The sequence below is a fragment of the Elephantulus edwardii genome, unplaced genomic scaffold, assembly GCF_000299155.1.
Source record: "Elephantulus edwardii isolate Elephantulus edwardi_28Jun2011 unplaced genomic scaffold, EleEdw1.0 scaffold00067, whole genome shotgun sequence".
Taxonomy (NCBI): Eukaryota; Metazoa; Chordata; class Mammalia; order Macroscelidea; family Macroscelididae; genus Elephantulus; species Elephantulus edwardii.
Window position 1 is genome coordinate 7,997,295 of NW_006399817.1, and position 8,029 is coordinate 8,005,323.

At 41.4% G+C, this 8,029-nt stretch overlaps 1 pseudogene; it reads left to right on the top strand.

The window, feature by feature from the left end:
* Window positions 1–583: 583 nt before the first annotated feature.
* LOC102853324 lies at window positions 584–4,579 on the top strand (annotated as a pseudogene).
* The last annotated feature ends 3,450 nt before the right edge of the window (window positions 4,580–8,029 follow it).

Sequence of the window (8,029 nt, forward strand, 5' to 3'; positions counted from 1 at the left end):
GACAGGGAGGAAAATGTACAACAAGGAATGAATGGAAATCCAAGTTCTTTATAAACTTAAAGTAAAATCTCCATTAAATAAAATTTGAAAAAAAGAAATAGTGCACTTTTGCCTTCCATGGTGGTACTGCAGCTCAAGCCCTGCTCCTGGCTTCTGCAACACCACGCCCAACACCATATCCACTTCTAAGGAGAGGATGAAGCAGTTCTCCTTGCTATCACTCATGTGCTTCTATTCCTGCTACTCCAGCACACCATCTACCAGTATGGTAACATGGAGGTAAAGCTGCTGGACAAGCAGACCTCTGAGCAGAGTTTCAAGGTCATCCTCAAATCCTCTTTTCAATCACTCTCCTCTCCCCCCTAAGAAGAAGGATGTCTCCTTGGAGAAACTGCAGAAGCAGCTGGATGCCTCCTTGGAGAAACTGCAGAAGCAGCTGGATGCAGCAGAGACACAGAGTAAGATGCAAGAGGTGCAGATGTTGAAGCGATCGGTGGAGCTGCACTAGCAGGAGTGAGAGGTTCTACACAAGGTGCCAGAGAGCAGCTTCAGCCACCTGGTAGAGGAGAAGCTCAGCTGCAAGATGGAGCTCAGCAAGGAGGTCCACGAGATGTATGCATCTGGCTGGCTGTGGAGTTGGCTGTGTGAAAAGAAGCAGCAGGCAGCTGAGGTGCGCTGGAACAAGGCATTGTGAGAAGATGCCCAGCTAAAGCTCTGTCCACTTGCAGTACCTGGGCACTGACCCAAGACAAGACACCATTGGATTCTGGTTTTGCTCTGTATCACATTATCTAGATGTGACTTCTCTCCTTGGTCCTGGCCCCTGCTTTCAGTTCTGTGTTCTCTCCCTGCAGTCTTAGCTGTCGAGTTTTTGTTCACTGTCCACAGGTTTTCCCTGAAGGAATTCAAGGGTGGGACACTCGATCCCTCAGTTGGGGCGCCAGGCGGCCACTGGGTCCCTCTTAAGTGGCCTCTTTGTTCATGTGGATTCGACCTTAACAAGTCCAGCCAGCAGTGGCATGAAAAAAATTATATATAGCACCCATTTTTAACATTCAGAGAGCTCTGGTGTCCAGTAGATAGAGAGTTGGCACTACCAACCCAAATGAGTATTTTCAGTTTACCTCTGCTCTGAGGGAAAAGATGAGCAGGCTTCTTCTGTTTGATTTACAGACTAAAAATCCTTTGGAGGGTCAGCTATGAGTTGGTTCTGACTTGATGGTAATGAGTTTCCATATTTTTCAGTATTCAAGAAATACATGCTTGGTCCATTCTCACCTCCCTACTCCTGAGATGAGCCCACTCTCTCCCTCTGAGAATGTTTCTCTGTCTTAATAAACTATGCTGCCTTTAAATATATATAAACCACCCCAATTGCTTATTGAAAGAATAAAAGCCCTTTGTTTAATACAGAATTGTGTTTCCTGTAGCCATTCTTTTTCCCTTTGTATTCTTTCCTGGTTTCTGAACCTAATACTTTGGCAAGTGTCCTTAAATCTGCAGTGATTATTTATTCTAAAAAGTGCTAATTTTCCCTATTATTTCTGCTCATCTTATACGCCTGTCTATATTTTGCTTGAAAGTTTTACCATGAGGATGAGTTAAGTTCCAGTCTAGTAAGGTGGTCAAGAACCATTTTCTCAGGGGTTCCCCTTGTCTGTCTACTTAGGAATTCTGGTCTTTTTAGTGACTTTGAGTTTTGTTCTGCCTTTTTAGTTGGCTCTATCTAGAATCTGCTACTATGATAACTTTCAGAGTGATCAGCCGTGGTTAACTCAGTCCCATCCTGTCTTTCTGGTCTCAGGGTCATGGAACCTGAATTTCATGAGACTCATTATTCTTTTGGATTAATGATTTTCATGCATCTTTGGGTTTTTTCCCCCCCTTCATTTTTCTATATGAGGAGAGACCAATATCTGTACTTTATATAGCTGCTTACAAGTTTTAAGGCCCCAGTCAGACTTCTTTTAAGACTTTTACTCACGAAAGTAAGATGTAAGATATTTTCATTGTACATTATGCTGTGATGTGCTGATTGATCTTCATGTCTCCTAAGACTATAGCCCTTTGCCCCCAGGCTCAGCCACTCATTCCATCAAGATGTTTGATTATGACTGTTTTTATAATCTTGACCCATGTATGGTATACTGTACTCATAGGAGGGTATGTGTGTATTTATATACTCTCTGTCAAGGTTATGCATATTATTTATGTACTCCTCTTTGTCTTCCAATATCTACTTGTTTTTGAATAGCCATACGTGTACTTTAATGACGTGATAAGCACTCCCTAAGGAATAAAAATTGGCAAACACCTTACATATGAAAAATTAGAAGTCTGAAATGAACTTTTGAGGGAAATTCTTTACTCTTTTTAAGAAAACTCTGAAACAGCATTGTTTGCTTATTAAGAGTTTCTGAAGATGTAGTTTCATGAACATGGTATGCACATTTGAGGAACAAGTAGAATAATGGTCTTGTGTTTAGGGTTTATGAAACTTTTTGACAGTACACACACACACACACACACACACACACACGAAACAAATGCAGAGTATAAACATAGATTTCACCTGGTGTTATGTGCAGGAATCAGATTGATTAAGTCTGTGGAAGGAATTGTTCATTTCAGGAGAAGTTCAATATCAGCAGTCAAACTAGGCCAGGTGCTGACTGCAGAACAGACCATCAACTACTTATGTGCAAGTTCAAATTAAAGCTAGAGAAGGCCAAATCAAATCTACAGGAATCAGAATTTCATCTTGAGTCTATACCACCTGAATTTAAAAACCAACTCAGGAAGAACTGGCTTGAGGCCTTGAATACGAATGAATAAAGACCAGATGAGCTTTGAGAGGACAGCAAGAATATTATCCATGAAGAATACAAAAGGTCATTACAAAGATGGACAAAGAAGAAAAGATCAAAATGGATGTCAGAAGAGACTCTCAGTATTGCACTAGAGTGCTGAGAATCCAAAGCAAAAGGGAAGAAATCAAGAAGTTATGGAGCTGAATAGAAGATATCAAAGGGCAGCTCGGGAAGACAAAGCAAAGTATTATAATAAAATGTACAAGGGGCTGGAGTCTGAAAATCAAAAGGACCAAACTTGCTCAGCATTTCATAAGCTGAAGGAAGTAAAGAACAATTCAAGGTGTGAGTTGTAGTACTTAAGGATGCTATGGGCAGAATATTGAATGATCAAGGAAGTATTAAAAGAAGATAGGAATATACAGAGTCACTGTACTAAGAAGAATTGGCTCACACAGAAGAATTTCAAGAAATAGTATATATTCAAGAGGCAGTGGTGATGAAGGAGGAAGATCAGGCTGCTCTGAAGTATTGGGCAAAGAATAGTTGATGGAATACCAAATGACATATTTCAACGAACAGATGCTGCCCTGGATATGCTCACCAAGTTGTGCCAAAAAATCTAGAGGACAACTATCTGGCCAACTGACTCGAATTTATTCCCATTCCAAAAAAGGTGACCCTGTAGAATGTGAAACTTACCGAACAATATCACTAATGTCACACACAAGCAAAATCCTGCTGAAGATTTTCCAAAAACAACTGGAACAGGACCTTGACAGAGAAGTACCAGAAATATAGGCTGGGTTTAGAAGAGGTCTTGGCACTATAGACATTATCGTCAATGTCAGATGGATCTTGGCAGAAGGCAGAATACCAGAGGAATGTCTGTGTTTCATGGACTATGCAAAGACATTTGATTATGTGAATCACAAGATTCTGGCTAACCTTGAGGAGAATGGGAATACCAGAACACTTGATTGTGTGTATGTGAAACCTATACTTGGAGCAGTAAGCAGTCCTCAGAACGGAGCAAGAAAACACTGTGTGGCTCAAAGTTAGGGAAGGAGTGTTTTCAGGGATGGGCCCTGTCTCCATACTTTTTCAATCTTTATGCAGAACAGATCATTTGGGAGGCTAGGTTTTATGAGAAGGAATATGGCATCAAGATTGGAGGAAGACTCATCTACAGCCTGCATTATGCAGATGACACAACCTTACTTGCTGAAACTGAGGAGAACCTGAAGCAATTGCTCCAGAAGACAAGGACTGTAGTCTTTAATATGGTTTGAAGTTCAACCTCAATAATACAAACATTTGAGTGTGGGTTGTGCTGTGGCTGGAAGTTACTGTGCAGCGCTGGCAGAGAAGGCGGTTGTGGTGGCAGTGGCTGAGGAGGTGGCGGCAACAGAAGATGTGACACCAGATCTTGCCTTGAGAACTTCAGACCTTGTTAGTGAGATGTTTGGCCGATTTTCTGAAAGGATTGATTGCCTGTCTCCAGCAAAAGCGCTTTTAGCAAACTCCATGTTGACTCTGTCTGCAAAACCTCGAATTGCAGGCCCTCAGTCTACCTGCCTACATGGGAGTACCCATCTGAACAAATCATTGTGACAGAAAAGACATTTATCCTCTTGCGATATCTGTATCAACAATGGGACAAAAAGAACACCTCCAAGAAGCGAGACCAAGAGCAAGTGGACCCAAAGGGCGAGAGCTCAGCACCGCCACACACGATTGACAGCCAGGACATGCATGAGGACACTTAAGACTTCCCTCACCACCTCCTGTTGTATGTGCTTCTTGCCGTGTGTCCTGCCCCGCCCTGCCCCGCCCACACTGCTCCTAGGGGAGCTTATGTATTTATTTTCCCAGAGTATGTATGTATTTATTTGTTTGTTTGTTTATTTATTTAACATGCACGGTTGGTTTTTTATTTTCCAAAGAGGAGTTCTAAAACATCACACTAAATCAGGTCAAAAGGTAAAGTTTAAAATAGACTGTTTTATAAGGATAAATGATAACATGTAATGACTGTTCACTCTGCAAAATCTTGACCTTAGGGTGTACGATATGCCTAGTTGGCAATAACACCCAGGTTTTCCAAATTAGCTAGTCTTCATTTTTCTCCGGTCTGCAAAGACTTGTCGTTAGCTGCCTTCTGCTTTTTTGTTGCATGATTTCGGAATCCCTCTGCTTTCTCTGAGAAGCAGTCAAGCTGCCCTCTTTTCTTTTTCCCTTGCTAATCTCCTAGTTTTTCTTCGTGTTTTTCTGGCGGGCACGTTCTCTCTGATTTCCACGGGCCATCCCGACCACTGAACCGAGGCTGGAAGGGAGTGATCAGGAAAATCAACGGTTCCCTGGCGGCGTCCTAGAGTTTTTATTTATGCTGTAAAGTGTACCCAGCGATGGTTAAAAAGGACGTCAGACCCCATATTGTGATGTTGGTAGGTGCTTTTTAAAAGAAAACCAATTGTTATTTTCCCCATCCAGCCCACCACCTCCCTTTGTTCCTCCAGTTGTCCTCCCCACAAATGAAAAGGTGGCCAAGAACATAGGGGCCAGGGTCCCCTGCCTTCTGGGTCACAGGGACAGCAAGCAGCCTTCCCCAGGCCTTTAAGATGTAGCCTGGTCTAATGTTCCACTGGGAAATCTTCTGGGCCCAGATCAGACTTGCTCTGAGGGTGCTCATGGGGCAGAGAAGCCCTTCTGGAATTTTCTCTTCAGTCATTTATCATAGATTAGTGCTTGCTCCTGGTCCACCCCAATTAAAAAAAAAAATACAGAAATTCTTATCACTGAACCAACTGGCAGCACCATGGTAGATGGAGAAGAGATTGAGTTTTTTAACAAGAGATTGAGTTTGTTAACAATTTTAGCTTGCTCAGCACTCTTGGCACCAGCAATCAGGACATCAAAAGATGAATTGCACTGGGAAAATGTGCTGTCAGGGACCTCTCCAGAGTACTGAGTAGCAATAGTGTCAGTCTAGAGACTAGAGTGTGTCTGTTCCAGGCTATGATCTTTGCATTTATTTGCTATGCAACAGAGAACTGGACAATGACTGAGGATGACAGAAGAAGAATCGCTGCCTTTGAGCTGTAGTGTAGGAGGAGAGTTTTGAACATTCCATGGACGATTAAGGAAACAAATAGGTCTGTCTTGGAGAGGGTGAAACCACATTGCTCCTTGGAGGCTAGGATTTTGAAGCTCCGTCTCACATACTTTGGGGCATATGTTTAAGAGGGACTGGTCCTTGGAGAAGGACATTATGCTTGGAAGTGTGGAGGCACAGTGCAGGAGAGGAAGACGCCAGATGAGATGGATTGATTCAGTAATTGGGGCAATGGGGGTAAGTGTGTTGGAGTCAGTGAGACTGACTTTGGACAGGGCAGGCTTCAGAACTATTGTACATAATGTCGCATTGAGTTGTAGGCGACTGGATGGTAAATAAAAACAAGAGCAACATTTCTAACTGTTGACTGACTAGCTGGGTAATAGGGAGTTTCTATGTTTGTCTTTTTGAGGAAATGCCAAACTACTTTCTAGAGTGCTTATACTTACTGTTTTACAGTCTAGCCAACAGTATATGAGAGTTCCAGTCTCTCCATATCCTTTCCCTTTATTGCTTTCTGTCCTCTTAAACTTTGCCACTGCTACTGGGGTGAGATGGTATCTCATTGTAGTTCTGAATTTTATCTCTCTTATTGCCAGTGGTTTTACCAGTTTCTTCATGAGTCTTTTGGCCATTCGAAAAGTCTTTCCATATCTTTTGCCTATTTTGTAACTAGGTTGTCAGTCTTTTTCTTGTGGAGACCCTATAGTAGTCTTTAAACTTCTGTTATGAGTCCTTTGTCTGAGATGATACTGCCAAGTGTTTTTTCCCCCCAGTCAGTATGTTTTCTTTTCGCTCTATTGGAAAAAGTTTATGATGCATACAGGAATTTAATCTTTAGAAGGTTACATTCATCAATTTTATCCTCTCCTCATTGTACACTTCTGACTGTATTGTCAGCCTCTTTATACTATAGGCTAGGCCTTCTAAGCTTGGGCCCATTTTGTCCCTTACGGTTTTTAGGGTTTGGGGCTTCATCCTTAGATCTCTGAATTTTTTGTTGAAATGATGAAGAAAGGTTTTTTTTAAACTCTGCATTAGAGAAACCGTTTAAAATAGGGATACAGTCTCTCGTGGTGAAACTTAGCTGAGATTGTGAGCAGAGCAAAAGAAATCTTATACAAGATCTATAAATAGTGAGGGAGCTTTGTTAGCTTAATGGGAAAGAATTGTGCTGCAAAAGCCTTTGCAATTTGAATCCACCAGCTGCCCTATTGTCAAAAGATAAGCAGTCTCCTCCTGTATGTTTTACTGCCTCTGCAAACTCTCTGGAGGGTCAGCTATGGGTTGGTTTCAGTTCAGCAGTACACAGCAACAACAGTAGCAACAACAACCACTAACTTACAGCAAAAAGAAACGACAACAGTTCAGGTTTGTTGATGTTTATAATGGTGCAGTTGAGTTTTGTCAGAAATATGAAGATTTTAAAATTGTTCTTTGAATTTTGATTGGTTATCTTTGCATGGTTTTCTGAGAACATTTTAGGTAAGCAGCTTCAATAGTTCAAGTTTCCTGGAAGAGTTAGAACAATGAATTGTTTTTGTAAAGGTGACCCAACAGAGTGTAGAAATAATTGAACAATATCACTAATATCACACACTAGCAAAATCCTCCTGAAGATTATCCAGAAAACACTTGAACAGTATATTGACAGAGAACTACCAGAAATACAGGCTGGGTTTAGAAGAGGTCATAGCACTAGGGATATTATTGCCAATGTCAGATGGATCTTGGCAGAGAGCAGAGAGTACCAGAAGAATGTCTATAAGTATTGACTATGCAAAGGCATCTGACTGTGTGGATCATAATAAATTGTAGCTAAACTTGAGGAAAAATGGAAATCTCAGAACACTTGATTATGCTTATATGAAACCTATACTTAGACCAAGAAGCTGTTGTCCCAACATAGGAAGGGAACACTGCATGGTTTAAAATTAGGAAAAGTGTGTATATGGATTGTATCCTTTGTCCATATCAATTGCATTCAATGAAGAATGTGGCATCAGAATATGAGGAAGACTCATCAACAACCTGCATTATGCAGATGACACAACCTTGCTTGTTAAAAGTAAAGAAGACTTGAAACACTTGCTGCAGAAAATCA